Below are 19,731 nucleotides of genomic sequence, written 5' to 3' on the forward strand. Positions count from 1 at the left end.
CAAACATCACGGTTTGCATTATATATGTATTAGATATATGCAAATATATACATGCCTGGTGTTGGCCTAATGGTTAGCACTGTGGGTGGTGGGCTTGGGATCTGAGGATCCTGAGTTCAAATCCCACTTGACTGCTCAATTCATACCAGGTGAGGTTGACTCTGCCCGTCATCCTTCTAAGGTTTGCAAAATGAGTGCCAGCTAGCTTGCTGGTTGGAGTGGTGACCTGTCCATGATTGTATCCAAGAGCCAAGGAAACTGCTTAGGCAGCACTAATGCTCTGCACAGAGTATGGTCCTGATGAATGGATACATATACACACATGCATACTTTTTTTTTATTCGGTCGACCGACTGATACATTTTAAGTGTACTGCACTTAAAGGGTTGAAACGCAGATGACTGCATTGACAATGTTCAATCCATGCCTCCGAAACGTTTCTTCGTTTTGCCGAAACACATTTCCTCATTGTGCCATTTCCCGTTTTGTTTTATTTTTTCGACTACCAGCCACATATTCTACCATTTTCAATGGTGGATGGCACTCATGGGATGAAGAAGGAACTAATGTAGATCTGCAGGTCAGAGTAAAATGCCTGCACTGGTTCTCTTTCTGTCCCTCTCCCCATGATCTTGCCCTGCATTGCATCCACTTCTCGTTTGGTGGACATTCTAGTTGCAATGCAGCCAAAACTGCTGCCTAATGGACCAGCCGGGGCTCCGGATGCCCCGGTGCATTCACCTTTGCCCAATCAATCGCTCGTTACCGTTTTGTAATTATCCCACAACTTTACAACCGTTGTGTGTGCTCTCCTGATTACGCTATTTAGGCCTAGCGTTTCAAGGTGGAATGTTAATTTTGGGGCCTGAATCGCCATTGGAGAGACTGGAGTGCTCTGGGGCCACGGCAGGTCGCAAGAAATGTAAATGGAACGAATCCGAGCTCGACCAACGTTACTCCTTCCCCAGTTCTCTGCTGGCTGTTCTAATGGGGATTTCTACCCCATCCACCCGCACTATGTGCACGCCGTTACATCCCTGGCTCATTCCGGTCAGCTTAGTGAGCACTCACAATTGATGCGGAAAATTGGCACCAATTGTATGTCATGTTCTTTGGCAATGAAACCATGGCCGGCATAGCAGCTGGGTGGATAAATGTCGGACCCTTTCCTATACTCAGGCCGCAAATCCATACAAAGCAAAATAATAGGCAAAAGGAATTGAAATTTCGAGACAACTCCAAACCATCAGATTTCACCATAAATCCAAACGTAATCGAACTCGCACAAAACCTCTAAGCACTCATCACATTTTTTTGGAATCACTCGCATTTCCTTTCTATATTTTACATTCATCTAAGGCTCATGGAAAAGCTATACACAAAGCATAGGCAGGACAAGTACATTTTACATTAACTCCTGGGGTGCCAGCATTCAAGAGGCATCAGCAAGATACAAATGCTATTCAGCCAAACCCCTTTTTGAATATCGATTTTTCCTCAATCAGAACAACTCTTTTGATAGTTTCACCTCCAAAACCCTTGCAATGTTATCTATAACCACTTGCTATACGACATGTATAATATTCATCCTTTCATTTAATGTACACCTGCATAACTCATGGCTTGCCTTTAATTAACGCTCTGAAACTATTTCCAGGGACAAGCAGCCAAGATCGCTGTAACCACAAACTCCTAAACCTCCCCCTTGCTGCTGTGCAAACACAATGTTACATTTTACCACTTGGGAACCTGTATGTGATATTTTTGTATCGATATTCCATGGATTCATGGTATATTTCTATTTCGAGCACCAATGCTACATTAATTTCATACACCCTGCTATTGTATGTATGTATGTATGTATGTGTGTGTAATATATATATATATATATATATATATATATATATATATATATATATATATATATATATATATATATATATATATATATATATATATATATATATATATATATATACCTTCTGGATGAGGGAGAAAGCTGAAATTTCGTGTGCTGATGGACTTCGAAGCTGATACACCTGGAATAAAAATAAATCACAGAATCACCAGAAAGTATCCGTCAATGAAAATAAATAAATGCAGGTAAGTGACCTGAGACAATGGGGAAGCACGGTTCATTATTTCTTACAATGTGTAAACATACCCCACGATTCTTTTTACACATACTGTACTCGCATTCTAATTGTACATGCTTTATGCACGTACTGTACTCACATTCTAATAGCAATTGTGCATAATTTATACACATACTCATATTCTAATTGTACATACCTTATACGATGCCTGGTGTTGACTTCATGGTGAAGGTGGTGTGCCTGGGATCCTAGAATCCTGAGTTCAAATCCCACTTGGCTGTTGAATTAATACCAGGTGGGGTTGACTCTGCCTGTCACCCTTCTGAGGTCGGCAAAATGAGTGCCAGCTTGCTGGTATCTTGTGTCGGAGTGGCGACCCATCCAAGATTGTGCCCCAATAGCCAAGGAAACTGCTTAAGCAGCACCAACGCTCTGCACAGAGTATGGTCCCAATGGATGGATACCTTATACAATATACATGTACTCACTTTCTAATTGTACATACTTTACACACATACTCACATTCTAATTGTCGTAATTGTGCATACTTTATACACATACTCGCATTCTAATTGTACATACTATAGCATCAATGGCTCAACTAATGTCAAGCGAGTCGTGGCAGGAGGTTAAAATCCCGCAATGTTCCAAATAGCTTAAACTCCTCTGGAGATGTTCCGAATTTTGGCAGACAATGCGCGCATGGATTGTGAGAAGAACCATGAGAAACTTAGCTCTTTTAAAACGAACAGGGTTATTCCCGAACCAAAAACAAGGGATGATTGACAGGCAGAAGGAATAAAACGGTGGGTTGGGAGGGAAGGAAGGGAATGCAACTGATAAATATAATTATATACAATGAGAATAAAATAAATCCAAAGAAACTAAGATGTCTCAGACCAGATTCAGTCACTCATGGGAAAAGGGAACAAAACTGGGGGACTCATGTGCTGGTGGATGAACAGGTGGAAGAATGGGCACAGGGCAGCCACGAGCAGGTGATGAGTGAGGACGATGGGCAGGATGATGGGTGGCAGGTAGCAGGCAGACAAAATGGGCAGAGACAGGTAGGCAGGATGACCTCCTCAGAGAAAGCACTCCTCATAATTTGAGTGCCAAATTCTCTCTCTCCCTCTCCTCAGATACAGTTCTCCTCACAATTTGTTCTCCTTTGAGGAACCACTCTCTTGCACACCCCAACTGCCCCGATTAGTCTGTCCCTCTCCCCCCCCCCCCAGGAGGCCCTCTGACCCTCTCTTGCCAAGTTTCCCGGTGCCCCCCAGTAGAGGTTTACATAAAGATACACACCCAAACTAATTATAACCACGTACCACCCCCTGTATGGTGCACATACAAACAAGACATCCATAAGCTGATGTGTCCCTACTTATTACATCGAGGTTGGCTAACTACCCGCACACGGTCCATGCTACTCTATACATTCCAATGTGCTCTACGGAAATATCTAACCCCCCACAAATGTAACAATACTTTATCCACGTACTCAAATTCTAATGGTACATACTCTATAAACATAATGTACTCAAATTCTAAGTGTAGATCCAACATATAAGCTCATTTTAACCACTCACTGTCTGATTCACTTACTCACAGACTCACTGATATTAATGTTCGGTACCTTCTGGGTGACGTAGAAAGCTGAAATTTTGCATGCCAATGGACATCAAAGCTGATACACTGGGAAACAAAAATCACAGAACTGTCAGAAAGCATCCATGAAGGAAAATATAACTCAATTTAAAAAGAAAAAGAAAAAATTAATGAAAAAAATTAATGCAGGTGAGCGACCCGAGACAATGTGTAAGCACGGTAATTTTGCGTGCCCATGGACATCAAAGCCACTATACCGGGAAAAATCACATGACCATTGGAAAACATCCATAAATCTACACCAATCAATGTCTGTGTGTGTGTGTGTGTGTGTGTGTGTGTGTGTGTGTGTGTGTGTGTGTGTGTGTGTGTGTGTGTGTGTGTGTGTGTGTGTGTGTGTGTGTGTGTGTGTGTGTCAGTGTGTGTCAGTGTGTGTCAGTGTGTGTCAGTGTGTGTCAGTGTGTGTCAGTGTGTGTCAGTGTGTGTCAGTGTGTGTCTCCTCCATAACTCCAAAACCATGCAACCTATTAGCCTGAAACTTTGCATGCACACTAAAACAAGAGCCACGTCCAAAAGGTTTTGTCTCCACAAGAAGAAGAAGAGGGAGAAGAAGGAGAAGAAGGAGAAGAAGAAGAAGAAGAAGAAGAGGGAGAAGAAGGAGAAGAAGGAGAAGAAGAAGATGAAGAAGAACGCGGAGCTCTCTTTGAACCAGCGTTCGCAACGCGACGCGGCTAAAAACTCCAAGGGAGTTCATGGGTGAAAATTGGATGTTTGGGTTAATTAAAGCACCCCTTTTGAAGATAATTAACAGCCTTCTTTAATTATATCCATCAGGCGAATCCTCAGCCACCACGCACTCAAAGGGGTCTTAGGGTACATCCTGGGATCGCTGGGAAAGAGATCACTGACACTTTTAGTCCAGGTAATCTAGCCCATTTTTTCACTTGATCGGGAACAAATTGCAACAGAATTTTTTTTAGCGCAATGCATTTATATGAGGTCGCCAGAACACCATACTAAAAGTCCGAAGAAATCCCTGTTGCGGAAATACGTCTAATTAGCATAAATCCAATATGGCGGCCAATTATCAATATTGTGCCATATCTTTGCTCACAGATGACATATTTGAGTGATTTCAACTTCTAGAATGGGTATTTTATATACAAGGATGCATTTACCATACTTTTAAACTTCCCTGGAACAAAATCTCATTTGCATAAATCCAATATGGCCACCAAATATCAATATCTTGCCAAATCTTTGCTCTCAGATGATGTATTGTAGTGATTTAAATTTCTATAATGAGATCTTTGGATCCAAGGATGCATTTGTAATACTTAAAAATTTCATGGCATGCATCTAGGACACATGCTATATGCAAAGTCTGCATATGTATACCTGCAAATGATGCTTAATCTTCCAGAAAGTCATCCAGATGTCCATCAGCAATTTGAGAAAGGATACCATGTGGTGAGGCGCAGTGATAGGTACTGGGCAGGACTATCCACAGATCTCACAATTGAGCAAGTGCTGATGAGAAGTATAAAGACACATGGAGGCCTGACAAGAGGAAAAGGAATGACAGAAACTCAGCGTTTGGTGTGGGTCCTTTCCATACCAGCATGTGCAAATATCAAAGAGGCCATGCAGAAGCTCAGTGGCATCTCATTTGAAACCAGTGACCAGCACAAAGACCTGTCAAAAGCTAGACAAGCTTGAGATGTCAATGACACCCTTGATCGTATCAGCTATCTCAGGGAGAGAGTTCCATTCACACGGGATCCGTCCCTGTTTAACATTGCAAATGGCATTACAGCCCAGGAAGGGGTCAACGTTGAAAGATCAAGAACAGTTGGAGAAAAGATTCTAGCATCCATGGTTGGGAAATCTGGAGAAGAGTTCACCTTCTGGGAATGTGATCGAGCAGTGACACCTAATTCAAGATCAACTGTCAAGATCAAAGGAGAATCTGTGAAGGTAGATCCACAGTTGATTTTCCAGAGACTGGTAACCATTGGGGAGTGCTGTGAAGATCTGCAGTCACTCTTCAAATATGAACTGTGTAGTTACCCCCCAGCATTGTTTGAATCTTCCTTCCTTCCCCTGCTGGCCAATAAGGCTGTACTTGCCAATGTTCTCTGGAAGACCATGCAAGGGGAGCAACGAGAACCAATTGGAAGTGTCCAGTATATTCTCGATGGTGCTGCGCTACTTCATCGTCTTCCATGGCCAAGAGGTTCCACATATGAGAGTGTCAGTCAGCTTTATGTCACATATGTTACACATAAATATGGGGCTGCTACCATTATCGTTGATGGATACCAAGACGGTCCAACAACAAAAGATGCCACGCACATGAGAAGGACAGGGGCTTGTTCAGGCATGACAGTAAACTTCACTAGTGGAATGGTTATACAGTCCAAGAAGGAGGAATTCTTGAAAAATGTGATAAACAAACAGCGATTTATTGTTTATCTTAGTGACAAACTAGAGCAGACTGGGTGTAATATTGCTTTGAATTCTGGTCCGCCTGGCGTGCGATCGGCCACAGAACTCTAATCGTGACCGCGTCGCCCACCGGTAGGACAATTCAGTCGTGACCCTCCTGGAACTATCGCCAGGAGCCAGTCACTGGTGGGGGTTTAACTTCACCACAACCCAGTCCGCATTCTACCCGCACGAAATAGGGTGAATCGCCGAATGTCGATATACCTAAATACCCGCGCGGTTAACCTACCGAGGGGTTGCACCACGCCGCAGGTCGGCTTAGGACACGAACCGCTTAAGCGGTTCGTTCCGTACTACAGGGATAACCGAGTGGTGTTATCGCCGACCTCGACGGTTCAGATGACTTTACCCGGGTGTTCAAACCCTCACCAATTATTCCACGAGGTAAGGTGGCACTTTCAATAAAGGAGAGGACGCAACGACGGGGAACAGTTCGACAAGCACATTTATTATTTACACACACGTAAGGCAGTCATGCAATTTGTACAGCAAGAAAACAATACAACTGAATAAAGCAGGGAATTCTGTACAACACAGTCACTTACACAGGTTCTACTTACAGACGGCGCCACACCATGCAAGCAAAAGTAAAAAGAAAAGAAAGGACCTCCCTTTCGTGGCCGTCCAGTCCCCCTCCCACGACCGTTAGCGGGGTCGCGCCTGGTTCTGACCTCCCACGCGGCCGGCGAACCCTCTCCGGCACCCCTCGTCCGGACACGCAGGCCCACCACAGGCCGCATTGCGGCGCCTCCCGTCTGCGTCTCCACCAACAGGCCGCGCTGGGCCACGAGCGCGGGAACGAGCGAGGAGGAAGGGAGCGCGAGCCAAGAAGAGCGCATGAACCATGAAGAGAGGAGGAGGCCCAACGTGAATCACTGAGAGAGCCAGGGACGAGCATGAACCAAGAAGAAGAGGAGGCCCAACGTGAATCACCGAGAGAGACAGGGGCGAGCATGAACCAAGAAGAAAAATAGGAGGCCCAACGTGAATCACCGAGAGCGAGCCTCGCATCTGTTCACCTTTTGTAATGCAGGGCATCGCCCTTCGCTCCTCCCCATTTTCGGCTCCACCTCCCTTTGAGAAGCTTCTCAAAAAGGGGCGTGCCCTCACTTCAACCGCCTCATGCCCCGTGTCCCACCAATGGGGAGCGAGGTGCCCCACCCCCTTCCCTTCACACTAAGCGTGGGGAAAACAGGTGGGAAAAACCCCACAGGCTTCACAAGAGCTTTTGTTCTGCCAATCCTTCTCGGATGGTTTCCGACACGGAAACAGTCTTACCGTGGTCCGCGGAGGATGGCGTTCGTAAGCGGGCGTAGTGACAAAGATGGTGGTGATTGTTGTGGGGGTGGTGTGAGCGTGGTGGGCGTTGTGGCGTAGTTGGTGGCGGTTGTTGTTTGCGTGGAGGTTTGTTGCAATGGTGGCTCAAAATAACGATAGATAAAGAAAAACGGCTATCTCAAAGAGTCGCAGCCCGGTGAACACGAAGAATTCCCTTTAAACAACGGTGGGGACCTATCTGAACACTCACTTACCGGCATAGCTAATCTAAGGAACCTTTATGGTGTATTGCGAATTTCCACAGCCGTAACAATATAGATCATGCAAAGCATGATGCTGATGTGCTCATTGTCCAAACAGCTGTTGCATCTGCTAGAATCAAAGACACTGTCATGACAGGGGATGACACGGAATTGCTCATCCTCCTACTGCATCATGCTGAACTGGATGCACATGACTTGTTCCTGGCCCCAGAGCCCAGGCAATCAGCAAAAAAGACCAGGATATGGTGCATAAAGCAGTCTCATGAATTTCTTGGTCCTGATGTTTATGACCATGTGTTATTTATCCATGCAATCCTTGGCTGTGATACAACTTCTCGCCTGTTTGGATTGGGAAAGGATTTAGCAGTAAGGAAGGTCAAGAGTGTTGCCCTGTCCCGTCAGCAAGCTAAGGTGTGCAGCCAAGAAGGACATGTGGCAAAACAGGACATTATTGCAGCAGGAGAAAAAGCACTTGTGTCATTATATGGTGGTGCCAAAGAACAAGGACTGGACACTTTACGATACAGGCGATTTTGTGAGAAGGTTTCAAAGAGCACATCTCATGTAGAACCTCAAACTCTACCCCCAACCTCAGCAGCTGCAAAGTATCACAGCCTCCGTGTATCTTATCAGATGATGGAGTGGAAAGGAAGAAGCATCAATATGAAGCCGGAAGAGTGGGGATGGCACATGGTGGATGGACAATGTTTGCCAATACAAACTGACCAGCTTGCAGCCCCATCAAAACTTCTGGATGTCATCTGCTGTAACTGTAAAACAGACTGTGATACAAAGAGGTGCACATGCAGAAAGTATAGTCTGCATTGCAGTGCTGTTTGTGGAGAATGCCGTGGGACAAGTTGTGCCAACTCACAGCTACCAGATTTCACTGATGACTATAATGATGACCTTGATGGGCATCTTCAGTAGGGTATTAATATGCCTGCAATGAAACACAAGCCAAAGAAGTGACTGTCATAAATTTGATCACAAAATATCGATATTTGGTGGCCATATTGGATTTTATTAAATTCATCCATCATTTTATTTAAACCCATCCAATCAAAATATTAAACTATCCCAAATTTAGTCTTAGACCCCCTCAAATATTCTAGAAATATAAACCGCTCAAACCTGTTGTCTGAGAGTAAATATATGGCAAAATATTGATATTTGGCAGCCATATTGGATTTATGCAAATGAGATGTGTATCAAAATACATCCAAGAAAATTGTTAAATACTCTAAATGCATTCTTGTATGCAAAAGATATATACTAGAAGTTGAAATGGCTCAAATACATCATCCAAGAGCAAAGATGTGGCAAAATATTGATATTTGGCGGCCATATTGGATTTATGCAAATGAGATGTGTATCAAAATACATCCAAGAAAATTGTTAAATACTGTAAATGCATTCTTGTATGCAAAAGATATATACTAGAAGTTGAAATGGCTCAAATACATCATCCAAGAGCAAAGATGTGGCAAAATATTGATATTTGGTGGCCATATTGGATTTATGCAAATGAGATTTTGTTCCAGGGAAGTTTAAAAGTATTCTAAATGCATCCTTGTATCCAAAATACCCATTCTAGAAGTTGAAATCACCCAAATATGTTATCTGTGAGCAAAGATATGGCACAATATTGATAATAATTGGCCGCCATATTGGATTTATGCAAATTAGACGTATTTCCGCAACAGGGATTTCTTAGGACTTTTAGTATGGTGTTGTGGGGACCTCATAGAAATGCATTGTGCTAAAAAAAATTCTGTTGCAATTTGTTCCCGATCAAACCTTATTTTCCCTGGACTATTTCCTCACATATTATCGAATGCTTGTTCATCATAGCTATGGATCGCTGGATACATTGCAATGCTTATAAACACCCGGAGATGCCAGGGTTTGTGGCTTTATTTCATTTCTGCAGATGCCATAACCTCGAGAATTTCTTAACCTAAGCTGAATTACAAAATTTAAGCTTCAGAATTGAACTTAGCAGCAGTTTCGACTGCTGAAAAAAAAAGTTCATTTGTCCAATTCGGACATACTTGACATTTCGGGCGTCTCCGGGAGGTGTGTGTTTAATATGACGGTTCGGTGATTGCTAATCGCTTGCCAAACCAGCCTTTCCTTATCAACCAATTAATTGAAGTGCTTGCTTGAGTGCTTCAGTCACTTGTTGAGCGCCCTCCAGTCGATAGCAGAACAGTTCGTGTCAGGATGTACAGGCGGCAGTTGCTACAAAGTAGAGGTACATGCAATTCAAAATTGGTTATTTTATATAAAGTAGGTCTGATTTACAAAGGTTATATTACCATGTTAATGTGTTGTCTAAATTACAGAGCCAATTTTTTTCCACCCATCACATGACGATTGGCAGCACATCTCTTTTAAACGTCTATCATGCAATGTTATTTTTTTGTTAATTTGTTCATTGAAATTCCCCAAAAACAATGGTGAAAGCTACTCAAGGTTTCTGGGTTATATACAGTATGTACTGGAGTCGGTAATCACACTGCTTCCAAATAGTATATTCCCGAAAAATTTCCAATATTGGACATGCACTAATATACAGTATAGTGTGTGCGTGTGTGTGTGTGTGTGTGTGTGTGTGTGTGTGTGTGTGTGTGTGTGTGTGTGTGTGTGTGTGTGTGTGTGTGTGTGTGTGTGTGTGTGTGTGTGTGTGTGTGTGTGTGTTGTTCATAGAGCATAAGATATTCTCTCTGCTAACTCTCCAATCCCTGCCACTCTCTTTCTTTTGTCCCATCCTCGCTCTACCCCCTCCCAATACAGTGCAGCACCCTCCTCCCACATCGATATCTCCATAACTAGATATCTATCTCTATCTCTATGTAAACGGACAGTCATTATGTCCGGGCGGTGTTCGTCTCCGGACGTGTCCGGGCGGTGATCGTCTCCCGGACGTGTCCGGGCGGTGATCGTCTCCCGGACGTGTCCGGGCGGTGTTCGTCTCCCGGACGTGTCCGGGCGGTGTTCGTCTCCCGGACGTGTCCGGGCGGTGTTCGTCTCCCGGACGTGTCCGGGCGGTGTTCGTCTCCCGGACGTGTCCGGGCGGTGTTCGTCTCCCGGACGTGTCCGGGCGGTGTTCGTCTCCCGGACGTGTCCGGGCGGTGTTCGTCTCCCGGACGTGTCCGGGCGGTGTTCGTCTCCCGGACGTGTCCGGGCGGTGTTCGTCTCCCGGACGTGTCCGGGCGGTGTTAGTCTCCCGGACGTGTCCGGGCGGTGATCGTCTCCCGGACGTGTCCGGGCGGTGATCGTCTCCCGGACGTGTCCGGGCGGTGTTCGTCTCCCGGACGTGTCCGGGCGGTGTTCGTCTCCCGGACGTGTCCGGGCGGTGTTCGTCTCCCGGACGTGTCCGGGCGGTGTTCGTCTCCCGGACGTGTCCGGGCGGTGTTCGTCTCCCGGACGTGTCCGGGCGGTGTTCGTCTCCCGGACGTGTCCGGGCGGTGTTCGTCTCCCGGACGTGTCCGGGCGGTGTTCGTCTCCCGGACGTGTCCGGCGGTGTTCGTCTCCCGGACGTGTCCGGGCGGTGTTCGTCTCCCGGACGTGTCCGGGCGGTGTTCGTCTCCCGGACGTGTCCGGGCGGTGTTCGTCTCCCGGACGTGTCCGGGCGGTGTTCGTCTCCCGGACGTGTCCGGGCGGTGTTCGTCTCCCGGACGTGTCCGGGCGGTGTTCGTCTCCCCGACGTGACCGGGCGGTGTTCGTCTCCCGGACGTGTCCGGGCGGTGTTCGTCTCCCGACGTGACCGGGCGGTGTTCGTCTCCCGACGTGACCGGGCGGTGTTCGTCTCCCGACGTGACCGGGCGGTGTTCGTCTCCCGACGTGACCGGGCGGTGTTCGTCTCCCGACGTGACCGGGCGGTGTTCGTCTCCCGGCGTGACCGGGCGGTGTTCGTCTCCCGGCGTGTCCGGGCGGTGTTCGTCTCCCGCCGTGACCGGGCGGTGTTCGTCTCCCGACGTGTCCGGGCGGTGTTCGTCTCCAGACGTGTCCGGGCGGTGTTCGTCTCCAGACGTGTCCGGGCGGTGTTCGTCTCCAGACGTGTCCGGGCGGTGTTCGTCTCCAGACGTGTCCGGGCGGTGTTCGTCTCCAGACGTGTCCGGGCGGTGTTCGTCTCCAGACGTGTCCGGGCGGTGTTCGTCTCCAGACGTGTCCGGGCGGTGTTCGTCTCCAGACGTGTCCGGGCGGTGTTCGTCTCCAGACGTGTCCGGGCGGTGTTCGTCTCCAGACGTGTCCGGGCGGTGTTCGTGTCCGGGCGGTGTACGTGTCCGGGCGGTGTACGTGTCCGGGCGGTGTACGTGTCCGGGCGGTGTACGTGTCCGGGCGGTGTTCGTCTCCCGGACGTGTCCGGGCGGTGTTCGTCTCCCGGACGTGTCCGGGCGGTGTTCGTCTCCCGGACGTGTCCGGGCGGTGTTCGTCTCCCGGACGTGTCCGGGCGGTGTTCGTCTCCCGACGTGTCCGGGCGGTGTTCGTCTCCCGACGTGACCGGGCGGTGTTAGTATCCCGACGTGACCGGGCGGTGTTCGTCTCCCGACGTGTCCGGGCGGTGTTCGTCTCCCGACGTGACCGGGCGGTGTTCGTCTCCCGACGTGACCGGGCGGTGTTCGTCTCCCGACGTGACCGGGCGGTGTTCGTCTCCCGACGTGTCCGGGCGGTGTTCGTCTCCAGACGTGTCCGGGCGGTGTTCGTCTCCAGACGTGTCCGGGCGGTGTTCGTCTCCAGACGTGTCCGGGCGGTGTTCGTCTCCAGACGTGTCCGGGCGGTGTTCGTCTCCAGACGTGTCCGGGCGGTGTTCGTGTCCGGGCGGTGTTCGTGTCCGGGCGGTGTTCGTGTCCGGGCGGTGTTCGTGTCCGGGCGGTGTTCGTGTCCGGGCGGTGTTCGTGTCCGGGCGGTGTTCGTGTCCGGGCGGTGTTCGTGTCCGGGCGGTGTTCGTGTCCGGGCGGTGTTCGTGTCCGGGCGGTGTTCGTGTCCGGGCGGTGTTCGTGTCCGGGCGGTGTACGTGTCCGGGCGGTGTACGTGTCCGGGCGGTGTACGTGTCCGGGCGGTGTACGTGTCCGGGCGGTGTACGTGTCCGGGCGGTGTACGTGTCCGGGCGGTGTACGTGTCCGGGCGGTGTTCGTCTCCAGACGTGTCTGGGCGGTGTTCGTCTCCAGACGTGTCCGGGCGGTGTTCGTCTCCAGACGTGTCCGGGCGGTGTTCGTCTCCAGACGTGTCCGGGCGGTGTTCGTCTCCAGACGTGTCCGGGCGGTGTTCGTCTCCCGACGTGTCCGGGCGGTGTTCGTCTCCCGACGTGTCCGGGCGGTGTTCGTCTCCCGGACGTGTCCGGGCGGTGTTCGTCTCCCGGACGTGTCCGGGCGGTGTTCGTCTCCCGGACGTGTCCGGGCGGTGTTCGTCTCCCGGACGTGTCCGGGCGGTGTTCGTCTCCCGGACGTGTCCGGGCGGTGTTCGTCTCCCGGACGTGTCCGGGCGGTGTTCGTCTCCCGACGTGTCCGGGCGGTGTTCGTCTCCCGACGTGACCGGGCGGTGTTCGTCTCCCGACGTGACCGGGCGGTGTTCGTCTCCCGACGTGTCCGGGCGGTGTTCGTCTCCCGACGTGACCGGGCGGTGTTCGTCTCCCGACGTGACCGGGCGGTGTTCGTCTCCCGACGTGACCGGGCGGTGTTCGTCTCCCGACGTGACCGGGCGGTGTTCGTCTCCCGACGTGTCCGGGCGGTGTTCGTCTCCAGACGTGTCCGGGCGGTGTTCGTCTCCAGACGTGTCCGGGCGGTGTTCGTCTCCAGACGTGTCCGGGCGGTGTTCGTCTCCAGACGTGTCCGGGCGGTGTTCGTCTCCAGACGTGACCGGGCGGTGTTCGTGTCCGGGCGGTGTTCGTGTCCGGGCGGTGTACGTGTCCGGGCGGTGTACGTGTCCGGGCGGTGTACGTGTCCGGGCGGTGTACGTGTCCGGGCGGTGTACGTGTCCGGGCGGTGTTCGTCTCCCGACGTGTCCGGGCGGTGTTCGTCTCCCGACGTGTCCGGGCGGTGTTCGTCTCCCGACGTGTCCGGGCGGTGTTCGTCTCCCGACGTGTCCGGGCGGTGTTCGTCTCCCGACGTGTCCGGGCGGTGTTCGTCTCCCGACGTGTCCGGGCGGTGTTCGTCTCCCGACGTGTCCGGGCGGTGTTCGTCTCCCGACGTGTCCGGGCGGTGTTCGTCTCCCGACGTGACCGGGCGGTGTTCGTCTCCCGACGTGACCGGGCGGTGTTCGTCTCCCGACGTGACCGGGCGGTGTTCGTCTCCCGACGTGACCGGGCGGTGTTCGTCTCCCGACGTGACCGGGCGGTGTTCGTCTCCCGACGTGACCGGGCGGTGTTCGTCTCCCGACGTGACCGGGCGGTGTTCGTCTCCCGACGTGACCGGGCGGTGTTCGTCTCCCGACGTGACCGGGCGGTGTTCGTCTCCCGACGTGACCGGGCGGTGTTCGTCTCCCGACGTGACCGGGCGGTGTTCGTCTCCCGACGTGACCGGGCGGTGTTCGTCTCCCGACGTGACCGGGCGGTGTTCGTCTCCCGACGTGACCGGGCGGTGTTCGTCTCCCGACGTGACCGGGCGGTGTTCGTCTCCCGACGTGACCGGGCGGTGTTCGTCTCCCGACGTGACCGGGCGGTGTTCGTCTCCCGACGTGACCGGGCGGTGTTCGTCTCCCGACGTGACCGGGCGGTGTTCGTCTCCCGACGTGACCGGGCGGTGTTCGTCTCCCGACGTGACCGGGCGGTGTTCGTCTCCCGACGTGACCGGGCGGTGTTCGTCTCCCGACGTGACCGGGCGGTGTTCGTCTCCCGACGTGACCGGGCGGTGTTCGTCTCCCGACGTGTCCGGGCGGTGTTCGTCTCCCGACGTGACCGGGCGGTGTTCGTCTCCCGACGTGACCGGGCGGTGTTCGTCTCCCGACGTGTCCGGGCGGTGTTCGTCTCCCGACGTGTCCGGGCGGTGTTCGTCTCCCGACGTGTCCGGGCGGTGTTCGTCTCCCGACGTGTCCGGGCGGTGTTCGTCTCCCGACGTGTCCGGGCGGTGTTCGTCTCCCGACGTGTCCGGGCGGTGTTCGTCTCCCGACGTGTCCGGGCGGTGTTCGTCTCCAGACGTGTCCGGGCGGTGTTCGTCTCCAGACGTGTCCGGGCGGTGTTCGTCTCCAGACGTGTCCGGGCGGTGTTCGTCTCCAGACGTGTCCGGGCGGTGTTCGTCTCCAGACGTGTCCGGGCGGTGTTCGTCTCCCGGACGTGTCCGGGCGGTGTTCGTCTCCCGGACGTGTCCGGGCGGTGTTCGTCTCCCGGACGTGTCCGGGCGGTGTTCGTCTCCCGGACGTGTCCGGGCGGTGTTCGTCTCCCGGACGTGTCCGGGCGGTGTTCGTCTCCCGGACGTGTCCGGGCGGTGTTCGTCTCCCGGACGTGTCCGGGCGGTGTTCGTCTCCCGGACGTGTCCGGGCGGTGTTCGTCTCCCGGACGTGTCCGGGCGGTGTTCGTCTCCCGGACGTGTCCGGGCGGTGTTCGTCTCCCGGACGTGTCCGGGCGGTGTTCGTCTCCCGGACGTGTCCGGGCGGTGTTCGTCTCCCGGACGTGTCCGGGCGGTGTTCGTCTCCCGGACGTGTCCGGGCGGTGTTCGTCTCCCGGACGTGTCCGGGCGGTGTTCGTCTCCCGGACGTGTCCGGGCGGTGTTCGTCTCCCGGACGTGTCCGGGCGGTGTTCGTCTCCCGGACGTGTCCGGGCGGTGTTCGTCTCCCGGACGTGTCCGGGCGGTGTTCGTCTCCCGGACGTGTCCGGGCGGTGTTCGTCTCCCGGACGTGTCCGGGCGGTGTTCGTCTCCCGGACGTGTCCGGGCGGTGTTCGTCTCCCGGACGTGACCGGGCGGTGTTCGTCTCCCGACGTGACCGGGCGGTGTTCGTCTCCCGACGTGACCGGGCGGTGTTCGTCTCCCGACGTGACCGGGCGGTGTTCGTCTCCCGACGTGTCCGGGCGGTGTTCGTCTCCCGACGTGACCGGGCGGTGTTCGTCTCCCGACGTGTCCGGGCGGTGTTCGTCTCCAGACGTGTCCGGGCGGTGTTCGTCTCCAGACGTGTCCGGGCGGTGTTCGTCTCCAGACGTGTCCGGGCGGTGTTCGTCTCCAGACGTGTCCGGGCGGTGTTCGTCTCCAGACGTGTCCGGGCGGTGTTCGTCTCCAGACGTGTCCGGGCGGTGTTCGTCTCCAGACGTGACCGGGCGGTGTTCGTGTCCGGGCGGTGTTCGTGTCCGGGCGGTGTACGTGTCCGGGCGGTGTACGTGTCCGGGCGGTGTACGTGTCCGGGCGGTGTACGTGTCCGGGCGGTGTACGTGTCCGGGCGGTGTACGTGTCCGGGCGGTGTACGTGTCCGGGCGGTGTTCGTCTCCCGGCGGTGTACGTGTCCGGGCGGTGTTCGTCTCCCGGACGTGTCCGGGCGGTGTTCGTCTCCCGGACGTGTCCGGGCGGTGTTCGTCTCCCGGACGTGTCCGGGCGGTGTTCGTCTCCCGGACGTGTCCGGGCGGTGTTCGTCTCCCGGACGTGTCCGGGCGGTGTTCGTCTCCCGGACGTGTCCGGGCGGTGTTCGTCTCCCGGACGTGTCCGGGCGGTGTTCGTCTCCCGGACGTGTCCGGGCGGTGTTCGTCTCCCGGACGTGTCCGGGCGGTGTTCGTCTCCCGGACGTGTCCGGGCGGTGTTCGTCTCCCGGACGTGTCCGGGCGGTGTTCGTCTCCCGACGTGTCCGGGCGGTGTTCGTCTCCCGACGTGACCGGGCGGTGTTAGTCTCCCGACGTGACCGGGCGGTGTTCGTCTCCCGACGTGTCCGGGCGGTGTTCGTCTCCCGACGTGACCGGGCGGTGTTCGTCTCCCGACGTGACCGGGCGGTGTTCGTCTCCCGACGTGACCGGGCGGTGTTCGTCTCCAGACGTGTCCGGGCGGTGTTCGTCTCCAGACGTGTCCGGGCGGTGTTCGTCTCCCGACGTGACCGGGCGGTGTTCGTCTCCCGACGTGACCGGGCGGTGTTCGTCTCCCGACGTGACCGGGCGGTGTTCGTCTCCCGACGTGTCCGGGCGGTGTTCGTCTCCAGACGTGTCCGGGCGGTGTTCGTCTCCAGACGTGTCCGGGCGGTGTTCGTGTCCGGGCGGTGTTCGTGTCCGGGCGGTGTTCGTGTCCGGGCGGTGTTCGTGTCCGGGCGGTGTTCGTGTCCGGGCGGTGTTCGTGTCCGGGCGGTGTTCGTGTCCGGGCGGTGTTCGTGTCCGGGCGGTGTACGTGTCCGGGCGGTGTACGTGTCCGGGCGGTGTACGTGTCCGGGCGGTGTACGTGTCCGGGCGGTGTACGTGTCCGGGCGGTGTACGTGTCCGGGCGGTGTTCGTCTCCAGACGTGTCCGGGCGGTGTTCGTCTCCAGACGTGTCCGGGCGGTGTTCGTCTCCCGACGTGTCCGGGCGGTGTTCGTCTCCCGGACGTGTCCGGGCGGTGTTCGTCTCCCGGACGTGTCCGGGCGGTGTTCGTCTCCCGGACGTGTCCGGGCGGTGTTCGTCTCCCGGACGTGTCCGGGCGGTGTTCGTCTCCCGGACGTGTCCGGGCGGTGTTCGTCTCCCGGACGTGTCCGGGCGGTGTTCGTCTCCCGGACGTGTCCGGGCGGTGTTCGTCTCCCGGACGTGTCCGGGCGGTGTTCGTCTCCCGGACGTGTCCGGGCGGTGTTCGTCTCCCGACGTGTCCGGGCGGTGTTCGTCTCCCGACGTGACCGGGCGGTGTTCGTCTCCCGACGTGACCGGGCGGTGTTCGTCTCCCGACGTGACCGGGCGGTGTTCGTCTCCCGACGTGTCCGGGCGGTGTTCGTCTCCCGACGTGACCGGGCGGTGTTCGTCTCCCGACGTGACCGGGCGGTGTTCGTCTCCCGACGTGACCGGGCGGTGTTCGTCTCCCGACGTGTCCGGGCGGTGTTCGTCTCCAGACGTGTCCGGGCGGTGTTCGTCTCCAGACGTGTCCGGGCGGTGTTCGTCTCCAGACGTGTCCGGGCGGTGTTCGTGTCCGGGCGGTGTACGTGTCCGGGCGGTGTACGTGTCCGGGCGGTGTACGTGTCCGGGCGGTGTACGTGTCCGGGCGGTGTACGTGTCCGGGCGGTGTACGTGTCCGGGCGGTGTACGTGTCCGGGCGGTGTACGTGTCCGGGCGGTGTACGTGTCCGGGCGGTGTACGTGTCCGGGCGGTGTACGTGTCCGGGCGGTGTACGTGTCCGGGCGGTGTACGTGTCCGGGCGGTGTACGTGTCCGGGCGGTGTTCGTCTCCCGACGTGTCCGGGCGGTGTTCGTCTCCCGACGTGTCCGGGCGGTGTTCGTCTCCCGACGTGTCCGGGCGGTGTTCGTCTCCCGACGTGTCCGGGCGGTGTTCGTCTCCCGACGTGTCCGGGCGGTGTTCGTCTCCCGACGTGTCCGGGCGGTGTTCGTCTCCCGACGTGACCGGGCGGTGTTCGTCTCCCGACGTGACCGGGCGGTGTTCGTCTCCCGGCGTGACCGGGCGGTGTTCGTCTCCCGGCGTGACCGGGCGGTGTTCGTCTCCCGACGTGACCGGGCGGTGTTCGTCTCCCGACGTGACCGGGCGGTGTTCGTCTCCCGACGTGACCGGGCGGTGTTCGTCTCCCGACGTGACCGGGCGGTGTTCGTCTCCCGACGTGACCGGGCGGTGTTCGTCTCCCGGCGTGACCGGGCGGTGTTCGTCTCCCGGCGTGACCGGGCGGTGTTCGTCTCCCGGCGTGACCGGGCGGTGTTCGTCTCCCGGCGTGACCGGGCGGTGTTCGTCTCCCGGCGTGACCGGGCGGTGTTCGTCTCCCGGCGTGACCGGGCGGTGTTCGTCTCCCGGCGTGACCGGGCGGTGTTCGTCTCCCGGCGTGACCGGGCGGTGTTCGTCTCCCGGCGTGACCGGGCGGTGTTCGTCTCCCGGCGTGACCGGGCGGTGTTCGTCTCCCGGCGTGACCGGGCGGTGTTCGTCTCCCGGCGTGACCGGGCGGTGTTCGTCTCCCGGCGTGACCGGGCGGTGTTCGTCTCCCGGCGTGACCGGGCGGTGTTCGTCTCCCGGCGTGACCGGGCGGTGTTCGTCTCCCGGCGTGACCGGGCGGTGTTCGTCTCCCGGCGTGACCGGGCGGTGTTCGTCTCCCGGCGTGACCGGGCGGTGTTCGTCTCCCGGCGTGTCCGGGCGGTGTTCGTCTCCCGGCGTGTCCGGGCGGTGTTCGTCTCCCGGCGTGTCCGGGCGGTGTTCGTCTCCCGGCGTGTCCGGGCGGTGTTCGTCTCCCGGCGTGTCCGGGCGGTGTTCGTCTCCCGGCGTGTCCGGGCGGTGTTCGTCTCCCGGCGTGACCGGGCGGTGTTCGTCTCCCGGCGTGTCCGGGCGGTGTTCGTCTCCCGGCGTGACCGGGCGGTGTTCGTCTCCCGGCGTGACCGGGCGGTGTTCGTCTCCCGGCGTGACCGGGCGGTGTTCGTCTCCCGGCGTGTCCGGGCGGTGTTCGTCTCCCGGCGTGTCCGGGCGGTGTTCGTCTCCCGGCGTGTCCGGGCGGTGTTCGTCTCCCGGCGTGTCCGGGCGGTGTTCGTCTCCCGGCGTGTCCGGGCGGTGTTCGTCTCCAGGCGTGTCCGGGCGGTGTTCGTCTCCAGGCGTGTCCGGGCGGTGTTCGTCTCCAGGCGTGTCCGGGCGGTGTTCGTCTCCAGGCGTGTCCGGGCGGTGCTCGTCTCCAGGCGTGTCCGGGCGGTGTTCGTCTCCAGGCGTGTCCGGGCGGTGTTCGTCTCCAGGCGTGTCCGGGCGGTGTTCGTCTCCAGGCGTGTCCGGGCGGTGTTCGTCTCCAGGCGTGTCCGGGCGGTGTTCGTCTCCAGGCGTGTCCGGGCGGTGTTCGTCTCCAGGCGTGTCCGGGCGGTGTTCGTCTCCAGGCGTGTCCGGGCGGTGTTCGTCTCCCGGCGTGTCCCG

At 55.9% G+C, this 19,731-nt stretch overlaps 1 long non-coding RNA gene and 1 pseudogene across 1 annotated transcript in view; one reads left to right on the forward strand and one right to left on the reverse strand.

Moving 5' to 3' along the window:
• Nucleotides 1–1,945: 1,945 nt before the first annotated feature.
• LOC147030312 (uncharacterized) overlaps nt 1,946–19,731 on the reverse strand; it is a 421,339-nt gene continuing 403,553 nt past the window's right edge. Inside the window, exons 8-10 of the long non-coding RNA XR_015056307.1 lie at nt 3,736–3,794; nt 2,293–2,528; nt 1,946–2,039 (exon numbers count right to left, since the gene is read on the reverse strand). This is a non-coding gene — a long non-coding RNA (uncharacterized LOC147030312). The remainder of the gene's footprint in view (nt 2,040–2,292; nt 2,529–3,735; nt 3,795–19,731) is intronic.
• On the forward strand, nt 4,780–6,266 carry LOC147030313 (uncharacterized; annotated as a pseudogene).

Source organism: Eptatretus burgeri, chromosome 3 (assembly GCF_056783735.1).
Source record: "Eptatretus burgeri isolate ZD-2024b chromosome 3, Ebu_testis_v1, whole genome shotgun sequence".
NCBI lineage: Eukaryota > Metazoa > Chordata > Myxini > Myxiniformes > Myxinidae > Eptatretus > Eptatretus burgeri.